Source organism: Equus asinus, chromosome 3 (assembly GCF_041296235.1).
Source record: "Equus asinus isolate D_3611 breed Donkey chromosome 3, EquAss-T2T_v2, whole genome shotgun sequence".
Lineage (NCBI taxonomy): Eukaryota > Metazoa > Chordata > Mammalia > Perissodactyla > Equidae > Equus > Equus asinus.
This window is the reverse complement of record NC_091792.1, coordinates 135168048-135184545: the sequence shown is the minus strand read 5'-3', so window position 1 is coordinate 135184545 and position 16498 is coordinate 135168048. Positions and strand designations below refer to the sequence as shown.

The following is a 16498-nucleotide window of genomic DNA, read 5'->3' as shown; positions in this document are numbered from 1 at the left end:
AGCACTGCTTCCAGGAAGTCTGTGTTCATTGGTGTTGCTGTCACTGCAAGGGGTCCAGGGTTTTGTGTGCAGCCCCTGCTGCTGGTAGAGCTGGTGTCAGGGGTGCACCAGCTCTACTGGTCTGGGTCACAGTCTCTGCTGTGGCTCCTGAAACCAGGTTGCAGGTGCCCCACCTACCCCTGCTAGGGGATGGGCAGGAGTTAAGCCACAAGTGTTGTTGCTGGTCTTGCACCCTCTCGGGACTGGAGTGTGTCATTTTGCTTTTTGAAACCTCAAGTCAGAGCACCCCACCTCTGCTGGGAAAACCCATGTTTTCTGTGATGAACCCACTGCTGGAAACACCAGCACCCCTTCTGGGGGAAGGGAAGAAGGCTGGGTCACCAGCTCTAGTCTGTGTCCTGAATCCTCAGCATGTGTGTGCCATCTGCCACTGCTCAGGGGTGAGGGCTAAGCCACAAGTGCCATGTCTGTTCCTGTAGCCTCTATTTACCAATGTGCACCAGTATGAGGATATACATTTTAGATCACTGCCACTGGGGCAAGTGGAGGGTGCCACTTCCCTAGTTCCACTGCCTCCTGGAGGTTCAGTCCATCCACCTTCAGGTGTGTAGATGCACAGATCTCTCAGGCATTTTGGTGTACTGTGCAAGGAGTCCTTTTTTGATGGATGTCCAACTGGTTGTAACTTAGAGGGGTGAGACAAAGGGAACAACTCACTCTGCCATGACGTTGACATTACTCGAGACTTCTTGAAGAATTTTTTCATTCAATCTTACAAATTTATAGAAGAATCAATGTTAAAAATTAGTGTTGCAGAAATTTTCACTTCTAGCTATGCAGGACTAGTTGTTATTAGACTAATATATTTAACAAAAATGTTTAAAAACCTGGAAAAATGTAAAAATATAATTATAGGAAGGTACTGGCAAACACTGAATGTATCCATGAGCTTTTCCGGGACGTGCAGCACCATTGTCAATTTTTGCATGTATGTATTAAATGAAGAAACTGATCATACAATGATTTAAGTTATTTACCCTGGATTCTCTAAATTTTCACTTTTGGTTATCCATATTCATTCTCTCCTACCCTTTTTATCTCTGGTCTTCTTTAAATATTTTATCTTACATCTAATATTATTTCTTTTTTTTAATATATCCTATTTTATTAAGAAACACTTCATCAATAATTCCAGAAAGCCTGAAATAATATGGCTTCTATCTCTTCTACCATTTTCTCATGAAACAAATCAGTAAGTTCTGTAATTTTAGCTTATGAGTCATTTTATTATTAAAATTTCATCTTTTTCATATTCTTAAAAGCACTTACACTAAGAAGGATCTAATTTCTCCCTGGACACTTTCAATAGGCTACTGTCTTCTTATTTATATAGCCATTTACAAATGTGTATTAAATTTTTACTTGCAGAGGAATAACTATCAAACATACATGTGAACAACTAAAAAACTGGACAAAATATATAGAATATCTGTTTCCAGGTATTCGGCAACAGAAGGCTAAAGACTGTTATTTTTAAGCATCCTTAAGGAAAGACAAACAGAAAACGAGTTCCATATTTGCCCAGTGAACTCTTTCAAATCAAGTCTCTGGTAAGTGGAGCCCAAACATAGAACAGCTCACATTATAGGTAGAGGAATCTGAAATTGGAGATATGGGTTGACTGGACAGCTGGAATTTGTGAGGAAATATCAAGTAAGGGGAAATACACACAAATGCATACCCAGAAATCAGTATAGACTCTTTGGGAAAATAGTATTCTATTCAGGCACAGGGTGATACTTTGTGATGCCTAGCAGAGAACAGCTGTTACAAGCTATGGGCTGAATGGTGATTTGAAGATTGTACAATTCTGAGAAATGTTGAAGATCCAATAAGCTACAGTGGAGATACCTTACTGAACTCACCAGAAAATTAGCTGGGACCCCAAGAACATCATAACTTATAAGTAAGACTAACCTAACTGTAGATTAAGGTCTACTCTACACTTCCCATAATAAAATCTAAAAATGAAACTGGATAATATCAAGCTGATCAACCAGCAAATTAACTCATTGCCAGAACAAAACTAGCAGTCTTTCAAGAGAGAAAAAAACAAATGCAGAAACTCAACAATGTAGCATCCATAAGCATCAGTACACAATAAAGAATTAATTGACATGTGAAAAAGGAGGAAAATATGACATTTAATAATTTAAAACCAAAAAGCTAATAGCAACAGATCTAGTATTGACACAGATGACAGAAATGTGGAACCAGAACTTTCACAGGGCTATTCTAAATGTTACCAAAAATTTTGTGATGGGTAGAATTTCCAGATAGCCCTCAAGATTTCCGCCCACTGGTGTATAATCCTATATGATCCCATTCCTTTGAGTGTGAGTGAGATCTGTGAATATGATAAATGTTACTCTTTTGGCTGGGCTATCATATGTGGCAAAGTTGCAAAAATTTTGCAGATGCAATTAAAATCCTTAAATGATTTGACTTTGAATTAGCCAAAGGGGAGATTATTATGGGTGGGCATAATCTAATAAAATGGACATTTTAAAGACAGCTAACGTCTTCCAAGAGATCAGAGAGTGTGTCTTCCTGGGCTTGAAGAAGAAAACATCCATGTAGTAAATGTCTTATAGAAACAAAAAGTGTCATAGAACTGTGGGAAATCTCAACTACTGATTGTGGCTTCCAGCTGAAATCCAGTAAGAATTCAGATCACCTCAGCCATAAATCTCAAGAAAATGAATTTTATCAACCATCCAAATGAATTTTTGAAGGAAAATACTTATCCTAATCAAGCCTCTAGGGGATAATACAGTCTAGCTAAGTCGTTGATTATAGCCTGGTGAAACTCTGAGCAGAGAAGATCCAGCTAGCAGTGCCCAAACACTTGAAGCATGGAAAGTGCGTGTTTTGTGTGTGTTGCTTTCTTGCTGTTGTTTTCAATAGACTTTATTTTTTGAGCAGTTTTAGGTTCACAGCAAATTGAGGGGAAGATACAGAGATTTCTGGTATACCCTCTGCCCTCACAAATGCCTAACTTCTCCTCTTACCATTATCTCCTTCCAGAGTGGTACATTTGTTACAGTTGATGAACATAGTACACCTACATTGACACTTTGTTATCTTTAGAAGAACAAAATGTATCTTAGAAATAAAGACATGATATCTGAAGTTTAGAAATTCACTGTGTGGCTATATCAGCAAAAGATAAGAGCAGTATATTTGGAAACAGGAAATTAGACCCTTTAAAATAAGGCATAGAGAGAAACAAAAGACAAAAAAAATAAAAAGAATCACCATCTTGGTGGAATATCAAGCAATCTAATATAGATGTAATTGGACCCAAAATAAGTCAAGAGAGAGTAGAGCTGGAAAAAAAATATTTTGATTATGTAATGGACAAAATTTACCATAAAAGTTTGTAATGAAAACTTTTTAATAATTTTATAATAAAAATTTCTGATGTTCTTAGAAACCTCAACCAAGCGGGACATACACACACAAATTGTACGCATACCTTAGTCAAATTGTTGAAAACTAACAAAATAAAAACTAACTAATGAAAACTGATGCTGAAAAAATCTTAAAAGCAGCCATTACAAAGAGGTCGCATTTGAAAATTTACTTTCACACAAAAACCTGCACACAGATGTGCATAACAGCTTCGTTCGTAATTGCCAAAACTTGGAAGCAACCAAGATGTCCCTCTGTAGCTTAATGGATAAATAAACTGTGGTACATCCAGATAATGGAATATCATTCAGTGCTAAAAAATGAGTTATCAAGACATGAAAAGTCATAGAGAAACCTTAAATGCATAGTACTAAGTGAAAGAAGTCAATTTGAAAAGGCTATATCATACTGTGTGATTCTAACAATATGACATTCTGGAAAAGGCAAAAACATAGAGATAATAAAAAGATCAGTAGTTTCCAGCGGTTAGGGGGAGAAGATGAATAGGCAGAGCATAGAGGCTTTTCAGGGCAGTGAAAATTCTCTGTATGATACCATAATGATGGATACAGTCATTATATATAGACTATGTACCCATAGAATATACACCACAGAGTGAAACATAATGTAAACTACTATGTACTTTGGACCCTATTGTTGGATACTGATCATGGCAGTGCCTATGCTTGTGTGGGGGCAAAGAGCATATGGGAAATCTCCATACCTTCCATTCAGTTTTGCTATGAATCTAAAACTGCCCCCCCAAACTGTCTTAATAAGCAAAAAAAAAAAAATAATAAGAAAACAAAATAAATAAACAAAAATAGCATCTCAGATTTTGTTGATGAAAACATTTGTTGGGGGTGGGACAGGTCTAGCAAGAGTGAAGAGAAGGTAGCAGCTTGGAATAGTGTTACGTTATTGAGACAGATAGAATTGGTTGGATTGAAGTATTCTAGAGGTAGAATCAAAAGATCTGAAGATCCTTAAGATCTTCTACATTGTATCTATGAAGACAGTTGAGGACAGAAAATTTGCACTGGAGCTTGTCTGTGCATGAATTTGTGGGTGATAAAGGCTGGAAAGATGGAAGCGGGTTAGTGGTGAAGAGCTGGATATTCCAGACTAAACAATTAGTGAGTTTTTTTAGTCTGAAGAATGTGCAAGTAAACTGAAAATATCTGAACAGAAGACTCCTGGTGAGTTCTGCATTTAAGAAAGATTTTCTGAGTGGTGGCAATATCTGGAATGGATTCTAGTGGAAACTGGCTGGGCACAGGAAGTGATGATTGCAAGTGTCCAGATAAAAGTAAGGTGATAAACCAGAACATCTTTAGTAACACTTTCTTTTGCATCTTGTCATAGCCTGCCTCCTATTTCCAGGTAATTGACTCAGGTGTATAAATTATATCTTTCCAATGAATTTATAAGCTCCTTGAGGTCAGGGACCTCAGCTTATGTTTCTTCCATATGAGAAAAACACAGAACAAAGCATTATTAAATTCTCAGTGAACACTGGTTGAATTGAACAAGCTCAGCAAAGTACTGGCTGGAAGGATACTAAACTTCAGTTCTAAACCTTTCAATTATTTTCTTATATATTGGGGTCAAAGTTTGAAAGTGTTTGAAAAAAATGCTGTTTCTTTGTTATAATAATTAAGGAGTTCTAATGGATCAAATACAATTTAGTCACTAAATTTTAAAATATATAGTTAAAATTGTGATTGAGTCTAAAACGTCAAGGTCACATTTATATTTTATATTTATTGAAACAGTGATGATAAAATTTGCTTATAAAATATATTTTAAACTTCGAAAAATCTTAATTAGTTCAAAATGTGATAACCCCTGTCATCCTGCCTCAATATTTTTTAAAGTATTTTTTCTAAATAATGACTTAATTACATTATATTTTATATATTCTATAGATTATATATTACACTATAGATTCTGTTAGATTTTATACTTCCATGCACAAAATTGTCTTAAACACTATTTTGTAAAAAAAATATGCAATAGTTGATGAACAATTAAGTGGCTTTGCATCTGCTTGCAGTATATCCATTTTGTTTGCAATGAAGCCATGTATTAATGAGAAATTCAAAATTCCAGAGCTTTTACATTCTGTTTCATGAAACATATACCTGTAAGAAGTCTCTGTTGGACTAATAAAAGTACATGGCTTTATTAAAAGAGTAGAAGTGGTCTTTTCATACCAATGCCTTAAAAACAAATTAGCTGAAAGCAAGGAAATTGAACAGGTAATTATTAGAATAAAATATGTCAACCTACTTGGAATGCCAAAAACAGTTTGTTTGTGAAAAATTTGCCAGATGTTATCTCATTAAATTTAAAACATAAAAATGTTGAAGATTTAAAACAATTATTTTAAGGTGGGTTGGTTTTATTCAAATTATTGTATCATACAATTTTCTCATAGACTCGTATGATCAGATGGGTGACTTAGTGAAGTTACTGATTTCACCTCTTCTGTCACCTGGAATGCAGGTAAGGTACTCCTGGGTCTGCTGTATTGCTACGTATCTCTCTGTTTCATTTTGACTTTGAGCAAAAGGAGAAGGAGGAACTTGATGAGCTAAAGTTACGATGTCAGGTACGAATATAACAAGTTTCTTTTCTCTATTTCCAACGTTTGCACATTTCAATATCACTTCTGAGGACTATTCTTTTCCCACTAGAGGATTTTCCAGATGTCTGTAGTTACTTCAGTTCGACAGCTCCTTTAAAAAGTTAATTTCTATTTGAGGAAAATCTATTTTAATATTATTTATTTATTTTCTAGAAACAAATTTTTTGATCTTTGCCAAGTTCTAATTATTCAGACTAATAGGGAAATGCCTCAGGTAGGAGTATCTTAAAATAATAGTAATAGAATTATGAAATCAGATCCTTAAATGGTATGTTGGGATGTGAAAGAAGCAGGGTACATAGTTTTTCCATTTAACAAGTATTATTGAGTAAAATCTTCTAAATAAAGACATAAAAATGTCTAACTTTTAAATTACCTTTCCAACTCTCATATTTCCTATCTTTATGACTTTAGAATGGTTACTAAGCGTTTCCCAAATATCAGCCACCACCCCAAAATCAAGATGTGAACTCAGAGAAACTGAAGGACAAAAACTCTGAATAAAGACACAGTTACCCGGTAAGTCAACAGTTGAATAATAATTTAGTATGAATTCAAGAGAAGTATGTATGTACCTCCATTAGAAGGAATGTGACTAAACTTGATTGAACGTGAAGTACATTCAAGTTCTTTACAGAACACTTCCAAGGGAGGATTATTGCTTCAGTTTCATAGGGGAGGAATCTGGAGTCATTAAGTTTTTCAGTGTCAGGATCACATTTCAAAAAAGCTGTGCAGCCAAAATTTGAAACAAGATTTTCCTGTAATCTCTCCTTTATCACATGTTGCTCCTTGCAAGAAAAAACATGATCATTCATTCTGGAAGCTTTAGATTCTTAGTTTGGTTTCAGGAGTGGGAATCCATTGGTTAAAACTATGGATCCTCATCATAGAAAAAAAATGCATCAAAATAATACCATAGACTGTTGGCTATAGTTTCAAGAGGTTCCCAAATTCACCAAAGACTTCTAAACCCCACATTCTAGGGAAATCCATCAAGATATGGCTTGGAAGTTCTCAAATATACTGATCATATTTTTTAAAGTGAAAGCAGGGACACACCAAGTGAAAAGACATGGAGGAACCTTAAATGTTTATTGCTATGTGAAAGAAGCCAATCTGAAAAAGCTACATACTTTATGATTCCAACTATATAACATTCTGGAAAAGGTAAAACTACAGATACTAAAAAAAAATCAGTGGTTAGCAGGGTGTAGGGGGAAGGGAGAGATGAACAGGTGAAGCACAGATTTTTAGGGCAGTTGAACTGCCTTGTGTGATACTATAACAGTGGATATAGGTTTTTCTACATTTGTATAAACCCAGAAAATGTATAGCACCAAGAGTGAACCCTAATGTATACTATGGACTTGGGTGATAATGATGTGACGATGTAGGTTCCTTAATTGCAACAAAGGTGCTACTCTGATGTGGGATGTTGATAATCGGAGAGGCTGTGCATGTGGTGGGGGGCAAAAGATACATGGGAGTTCTCTGTACTTTCCACTTCATTCTTCTGTGAACCTAAAACTATTCTAAAAAATAAAGTCTATTTAACATTTTTAAAAAAGGACACAATTTAATGCTTTAGTAGTTCATGGTCTGACAAAAGGACAAACTGCTTACAATTGGAAATGCCCTGGAAAATATCAGTTCCAAAGTTTGTATTCAACTTTTTATAGAATAATTCATGGTTAAACTCATCACAAAAGGGCTAATTATAACAGAATTGGATTCAGATCTATTTCAAACAAGGAAAAGCCAGGGCAATGTCTACTGAGATTAAAGTGTCCAATATAACTCTACATAAAATATGGAAGTTAACACGCTTAAGCAAATAAGCTCAATATCATTAACCTGATGATTATCACATATTATGCGTATTAATTATATATTAACTTGATAATTAAGAAAAGGCTGAACATAAAGCTGACTATTAGCCAAAATTTTCTATAAAAGAAATATAAAGTTCAGGACAAAGATACATTTTTTCCCACCAAACGAAGTTTAGAATGGGGAGAGTCAGAAAAGTAGCTGATAATAATCATGGCTGTCTTTGTATAAAGCTTTTAATCTTCAATAGAATTTCTGACCAAGGATCATGTTTCATCCTTAATCATCTTTGAACAACATTTAAAGGTGATATTACGTTAATTTTATCCATGACAAAACTGAGGGTCAGAGATATTAAATACTCTATGTCTCAAAGCTAGTAATATTTAGATGGCATGCCTTCTTTTACCCAGGCCTGAGTGTCTTCCACTTCAGCATGGCACAGTATAGGGCCACACGGGATTCAGAATGTTAAGCTAATAAACTGTATAAAGCTTAAGTATGCATTGCTTATGGGCTGAATTGAGTCCCCCCAAAATTTGTACGTTGAAATTCCAGCTTCCAGTATCTCAGAATGTAACCATATTTAGAGATAAAGTTTCAAAGAACTGATTAGGTTAAAGGGACTGTATTCACTTTAGGGTGGGGTCCTAACCCAATATGACTAGCATCCTTATAGGAGAAGGAGAGACACCAGGGAAAGGCACATGTGCACAGAGATAAAGCCAAGTGTGGACACAGTGAAAAAGATGCCATCTACAAGCCAAGGAAAAAGTCCTCAGGACAAACCAACACTACTCTCACCTTGATCTTGGACTTCCAGCCTCCAGAACTGTGAGAAAAGAAATTTCTGTTGTTTGAGCCACCCACTCTGTGATATTTTGTTATTGCATCATTAGCAAACTAATACACCTTGTGAAATACCTATATCTTCAATCATGATTGTAATCAATAGAGAAGATGACCCCTGTCAAGATGGCTAAAATGATTAATTATTTCTCTAGTTTCCAGTTGCTTTTTTCTTCACTTTGAATCCCTAATCACCGAACTAAAAGATTCAAGTATTTCTTTTTCAAACATTCACTCCTCGAGGACTCTAAATGATAGCAATCACTGTCTACTAAAACACGTAAGCTGTATAACCTTCCTAATGGTTTTCTAAAGTCCTTAAAGTTCCAGTTCTAAGATGTATGATTTTTAGGTTTTTGGGGGCAAAATATCTGTAATTATAGAAATCATTATTCTGCTAATCTGTTTTGAAGGATCAATGTAAGGATTGGTAAAAGGACTGAATAAATATTGAAGAAAAATTTTGTTATCATTGAATGTTCAAAGCTTGACCTAAGAGATCATTGCATTATTCCATTTTATGAATAGTTAAATAGATTCCATTATACTGTGTGTGGGGTTAGCAGAATAAATGTGATATGCATTAACACAATAAATATAGCTTTTGTTTTAAAAAAAGTCTCTTTTGACAGATTGTGTTAAAAACAATTAAAAACTTTTTCCTACCTGGAAACAAATCTCAGTGAAATTAATAGCTCAGAACAACTAGTTTGTCTCTTATAGTTTGTGAATTAGGCACAAATCAATCATCTGCTCAAACAGTAAGTTTTCAGACACAGTTGTATGGGGTTACACATACCATATTAACCCTCGTCCTCTTGCTGCAGTTTTGATATAAAATTAACCATCAGCTAACATTCTGTGGACACCTATTGTGTATAGAGCACTAAACTAAACAACCTAGCTCATGTAAGGATGCAGATTGACAAATTATTGCTATAGCATTAACTGAAAGGAATAAGTTAATATAAATAAGTCTTGTTCCAGCTAATTGCATTCACTGAATAATTAATTATCAACTCAAAATTAAGGATCTACCTCATTTCTGAGAACTCGTTCTAATAACTGAAATGATCTATGGACAGATTTTCTAAAGTTTTAAAGATAGTTACTACACAGTTCTTTGTCCATCTTTATATCTATATCTATTTTGAATTTTGGAAGGCTGTACATTAAAAATGTATGGCAGAAAAGAATTAAACTGGTAAAATATGTAGATAGGCATGAAATAGAGTACCGATATGCTAAATGAAGTTCTTTACTCCTTCTTAATTGAAGAGGGACTTGGCTCTGCCAGAGTTGTCTAAGTTGATCAATTTAACCACCACTTGCCTGACTGGCTCTCAGCAGAGGAAGTCTTGCATTCAGAGAGGAAAGTGTGAGGGGTTTCCAGAGTGGAGCTGTATTACTAGCAGAGGCAATGCCATCACTGGAGTGATTAGTTCATCTAATGAAGGGACTCTGTTGTCAAGATTGATAAATTAGGAAGAATGAGACCAGATAAAATGCTGGACCAGGAGGTACTGACCTAAAAGAAACTGAAGGAAAAAAAAAATATCCAGTGTGCATTTGTTATTTGTATAAAATGCCCCAGACACTCTAGAGGGTGTCTAGATGTAGAAAGTGTTAGATTCACACACTTTTCTAGCTGTAAAATATCATCAAACTCCTCTATCTATTGTCTTGTTTTACATGTGAGGATACCGAGGCTCAAAGTAACAGAGGCCGCCGTGGGGCCCAAACTCAGATACCTTGCCTCCTATTTCTGAGTTTCTTTGACAATGACAATCTCCTGTGTAAGCTTTAAAGCAGCATATAAATATTAGATGTTAGTAATAACTAGCTTGGGGTACTTGTTATTTCATATAGTCATATCTTTTATTAATAGCATAGGGCCTTTATGTAACTTGAAACTCTGTTAGGCATTGTATGATGACATTCTGTGCCTTTCCTGGCATATTTTCTTACTTTTCCGTGCACTATAAATTGCTGCAGAATATGATGAAATGAAAAAAATTGGGACTCAGATAAACTTTAAATTCATTGTATGAAAAAGTATCATAGATAATTAGATAATTTGTGTTCTTATGTAAAGCAAAAATAGATAACCCCTCTGTTTCTATGAAAATGACAGAACTCATATTGTACTGGATCTGGGGCAAAAGGAAAATATCAGAAAATAATATATATTGTCTGTCTTTGGGGAAAATAAGATAAGTAAAAGAGCATTTACTTAAGCTTATCTATCAACTTCTTTTAGAAAGTTTCTATGTAATGTCTACATTACATAACATGCCATGGATATTTAACAGGCAGATAAATTCCCTCAACATTCATTATGAATTTAGTAAGGATTTATAAAGGGCTTCCTTGATGTGTCAGACAGCATGATAAATAATAATCGTGCAAAGGTGAATGCTTGTAAGGGGTGGTACAGACAAAATAATAAATAATTACAGTTCAATATGATGAGCCCTAAATTTCCAATATATAATAGTAATTCATTATTAACTACATAATTCAAATATAAAATAGTAATTCTACCTCTAGGATTTGTAGAAACTTTCAAAAGATATGATAGTTGAGTTGAAGATTTTTTTTAATAAATAGGAATTTATAATGCATTCAGGGCAGAGAAAAAGGTTTTAAATGGGCATAGATATTTGAGAAAGAACAGCTTTTTTAGGTAACCAAGCAAAGGCTTTTGGTGTGCTAAAGCTTAGCTTTCATGGAAGAAACTAAAGTCTGAAGATAGAAAGGCATTCAAGAGCTGATGTGTTAAACAGTGAAAATTTTCTACAAGGAAACTTTGAAGGGTTTTAAACAGGCTATTGATAGAAGATTCCCAAAGATCATAATCTGAAGCAACTTTTCAAGCCATTTCATTCCAATTCTCTTCTTTACTTTGTGCTTTTTCAATGTACTCTGTATCTTAGTTTATATCTCCTTTCCTTGGAGGTGGCCATGGCTCTGGCAATGGTGATAGCTTCTCCTCTGTCTCCTTCCTCCTCCTTCTCCTCCTCCTCCTCCTTCTTTAACAATTTCCTAGCATACTTTTGAAATAACTGGTACTTTAGTTCTCAAAAATCTTTGAAGCTAATTAAAGCCAAAAAATTGTCCTACTGAGTTAACAAATTTCATATTTTTTTATGAATTTCAATCCTTCTTTTGCCCATTGTGTGAGTAAAATGCAAAATGTGTGGCAGGGAATCTTGGGGATGAGTTTGACTAAGATATAAAAAATCTAATGTTTATGTTTTCTAAAATCTTTTTGACCACTTTATGTTTTCTAAAAAAATTGTGAGCACCATTATTAATTTGGAAGACAATAGTAATAATAAAAATATCCATTATATGTATAATATGAGCTAAAGAGTATTGGTTTTCTATTGCTGTGTAACAAATTACTACAAACTTAATGGCTTAAAACAACACCTGTGTATTGACTAACAATTTTGTAGGTTGAAAGTCCAGGCATGTGTGATTGGATTCTGTGCTCATGGCCTAAAAGGATGAGGTCCAGGTATTGGCCAGATTCTGTGCCTGTCTGGAGCTTAGATTTCTTTTTCAAGCTCACATTATTGTTGGTACAATGCAATTCCTTGTGATTGTAGGACAGAGGCTGCAGTTCACTTGCTGGCTTGAAAACACAGTTCATTCTCAGCTCCTAGAGGCAACTAAAACTCCTTGCCACCTGGTCCCCTCCATAGACTCTGTTAGCCTTGAATATCTCTGAATTCTTGAAGTGACCTCCTGATTCTAAGGCCCCATCTGATCTCGTCAGGCCCGCTCAGATATTCTCCTTCTTTATTAACTCAACTGATTAGACTGAGTTGAATCTTAAGTCCATGAATCCAGGTACATGAATCAAGGTATTATGTACCTTGATTATTTCAGGAAAATCTCTTTGCCATAATCAGGACAATGATATATCATCATCTAAACAGATCCCCTACACTCAAAGGCAGGGAATCACACAAGATGGGCTGGGGTCATAGGGACCATGTTAGAATTCTTTCTACCATATAAATATTGTGTTAAGTGATTTACATATATTATTTTATTGATATCTCAATGTAACTTGGTTGTCCCAGATTTGTATATGAGTAAAGTCAGTCTTGCAGAAGATATGAAATTTCGCCTAGGTCATATTCTGAATATGGTTGACCTGGGTAGGACCTGAAATCCAAAATGCAAATTTTTAATGAGATAATACCCCATTAACAGTTACTTAGAAATACAGTAACTTTTCATTTAGGAAAAGTTAAATTATAACTTTGCAATGAAAACTGTAAATAAATGTTGAATTTATTTCATTTTCTGGTTTTACATTATTATACTAATACACATGGAGAATCTAAATCAATATAAAATTGGACTATAGTAATTTAAAAAATGTTAATATCTCCAAGATGCATGTGTGGATATGTGTTCACACACGCACGTGCAGAGTAAGATGTGCTGGGTAGGTCTCACTGGTGTTAATGGGATTACTTTCTCTGTCAGTTTTATAGATAATTTTTGTTTCTTGTTTCTTTTGAGTTCCTCTTTTATGGAGTGAAGTAAAACAAATGGATTAAAACTAAACTTCTATTCATAGAAATAATTGATCCATACATGATATAGGTACAATTCTAAGATGTTCCCCATTATTTCTCACCTTTGGGGTATATGCCTTGCATAATCCCTGGGACTAAGAGTATGATGGATTTTACTGCCATGATTATGTTATATTATATGGCATGGTTTACTTTAAGATACTGAGTTTGTGATGGTTAATTTTTTGTGTCAATTTGACTGGGCCAAGGGGTCCCCAGATTACGTAGTTTTTTGTGTGGGTCTGTGATGGTGCTTCTGATTGAAATTAGCATTTGAATCAGGGACTCACTAAATACTTTGCCCTCCTCAATGTGTGTGGGTATCATCCAGTTCCAAATAGAACCAAAAAACTCAGGAAGGAAGAATTCATCCCTTTTTGTTTCCTCTCTGCCAGTTTGAGCTGAGAGATAGATCTGTTCCTTTGCTCAAGCTGGATTTACACCAACTTTCCTAGTTCTCAGGCCTTTAGACCCACCAGCTCCCTGGGTCTCCAACTTGCAGATGACAAATCATGGGACTTTGCAGCCTCCATAATCTTGTGAACCAATTCCTCATAAAAATTATCTATTTATTTATCCTATTGGTTGTGTTTCCTTAGAGAACCCTGACTAATACAGAGTTCTACCTGATGATTGTGACCTAATCACACAAACCTCGTAGAAGCAGAAAGATCTGGTCACAGAAGGGAAAGCCAGAGAGATTTGAAAAGTGAGAGGGATGGCAAGGACCTGAGAGTAGCCTCTAGGAGCTAAGAATGATCCCTGGCCAACAGCTAGCCAAACAACTGGACCTCCTTTCACTGCAAGGGAATTAGTTCTACCAGCTATCTGAGGGAGCTTAGAAGTGGACTTCTCCCTAGATTCGCTTTCTAGTGAGGATTTAGTCTGCTGACACCTTGATTTTAGCTTGGTGAGACTCTGAGCAGAGGCTCTATATTAAATGTATTAAAACTCTTGACACAGAAATTGTGAGACAATAAATACATATTATTTTAAATTGCTAAAATTGTGGTAATTTACTACTCAGCAATGAAATATATGAAAGACTATTCTTAGCATTACAGATTTTTCAAACATTTGGGTGAATTTCAAAAACCTCATTGGGTTCTTGAAGAAAAGCACCTAGGTGTGCTCAGACATAGACACTATTTTCTTAACAACCAAACTAGACTGTCTTTTCAGGACGCTTCAAGGGGATGAACACTTAAAACCCATCTGTTCAATAGCTGTGAGGCGAGATTTCCAACTGACACATTTGATTGCACTCATGTAGACTACCCAAGGTTTGAAAAGGAGAATTGCCACACTTGGCTGTTTACTCGGAATTAGAGACTAGGTTTGCTTTGTTGGAGCTTCCAAATCATAACGGAGATTGACTTCTCTTCAAGCTCTTCAAAAAGAATAATAATATTAATAAAATGACAGGAAGAGTAAAGTAAAGGAAAAGGGAATATTTAGGAAAAGCAGTAGAAAATGACATCTCTACATCATGAGTGGGGATCATGTTGATATTTGGTGGTGAACAATTAAAGCGACAGTGAGACCTACAACCTGGAAGTAATCTGGAACCAATATTTGTGCCTCGTGTATATGAAATTATTTATATTTACAAAGGTTTTAGACACCCTCACTATTATTTTCTCTATGACAGGTATTAAGAATTGCTTAACCTATGGCTTTTCAAAGAAGAATTTCTCTCTAAATCTAGAATTGTTTTTCCAGAGAAAAAGGGATTCCAAAGAGATATTTTCCCCCTCCTAAACAGGAGATACTTTAAATAATAGCATTGTGGCTGATATACAGGCGCTGAACTTTTCCCCTTCCTATAAAATTGTTATTATGAAGTATTGGCATTTCCCCTTATACGCACATGCTGATGAGCACAGGTGCATAGAAGCCATATGGTCACACTTTCTAATTCATCTTTTTCATTAAGGATACATTAAATTTTACTAGAGAGCTTCCATAAAGTTACTTTTTTCATGCCTACATTATTCTGTTTCATCAATATTTCAAAAACAATGACAAGACTATTTTCTATTTCGTAGTAAACAGGGAATGAAATTTAAATCAATAAGCACTTTAGTTCTAACACATGCCATTTGGGATTAGGGGAAAATATAGTACGAATTAGTATCCTCTCTTTAGATGAAAAGACTCATTCATCAAGGAAGAAATTCATACATTGAAACATCGTAATCTATTGGAAGCACTCTACTAAAAAACTGATCACTTACATTTTTGTAGCATCATAATGCTCAGAGAGCAGGGGTATGAAGTCAGAAACTAGGTTCTAACAAAAACATTTATTCATAGAGAAAAATACTTATTAAACCCTTTCCTAACTTCCTGGCAACTACTGGCACTTAGAAAGAACACGCTAATAGAAATTCAAAGGACCAAAGAAACACTAAGATTGGAGCATAATATTCTCTGGCATACACAGCATTCTTCGCTAATATAGTCTTTGCTGTTTTCCTTTTCCTTCTTGGTTATTAGCATGGAGTGACATCTTGATTACAATTCAATAAGTATCTCTTATATATTCCTAATCCTTTCAAAGTCCACTTTAAATACTGAGTGTGTGGACAGTCAAAACTGGGTGTGCATTAGAACAAGTGCTACATTTCTAGCTTCTGATCATATTAAGATGGGTAGGAAAAGATTACGTTTCATTTTCCTGCATCACCTGACAGTTATTCTCATGTCTCTGACTCTTTTTTCAGAGGAAATAAAAGTTCCTATTCCATATTAAATGGGCAGGAACTTGAAGGAGAGTGATAGACAGAAAATAAGTAGGAGGTAGAGATAGAAATTGGAGACATAAATCCACATATATATCAAATAAGTTCTGGACCTTTAAAATAAAAAAGCAAAGAAAGGGGTCCATGTTAGAGCATGGGGAACAAGACTTGGTAATTGCATTTTACACACTACTGCTCTACATACTACTTGAAATTTGAGTAAAATGTGAAATTTGAAATCTGACGGATATTCCATTTTGGGACTGAATACAGATTATTGGTGCGTTTGTAAGATGTGGGCACTTCTCAAATTTGAGTTTGTCAACATGAACTGGAATAACTTTGTTTAC

General features: G+C 35.1%; 1 long non-coding RNA gene across 8 annotated transcripts in view; it reads left to right on the top strand.

Annotated features, from left to right (window-relative positions):
- Positions 1–16498, top strand: part of LOC139044881 (uncharacterized) — a 123243-nt gene that overhangs the window by 92029 nt on the left and 14716 nt on the right. For 4 of the 8 annotated variants that reach the window (XR_011502280.1, XR_011502285.1, XR_011502283.1 and 1 more), the window contains 3 exons: positions 1429–1610; positions 5915–5982; positions 6539–6643. This is a non-coding gene — a long non-coding RNA (uncharacterized lncRNA). Of the gene's footprint in view, positions 1–1428; positions 1611–5914; positions 6089–6538; positions 6644–16498 lie in introns of all 8 variants that reach the window. The other 4 variants (XR_011502284.1, XR_011502281.1, XR_011502286.1 and 1 more) reach the window with 3 other exon arrangements.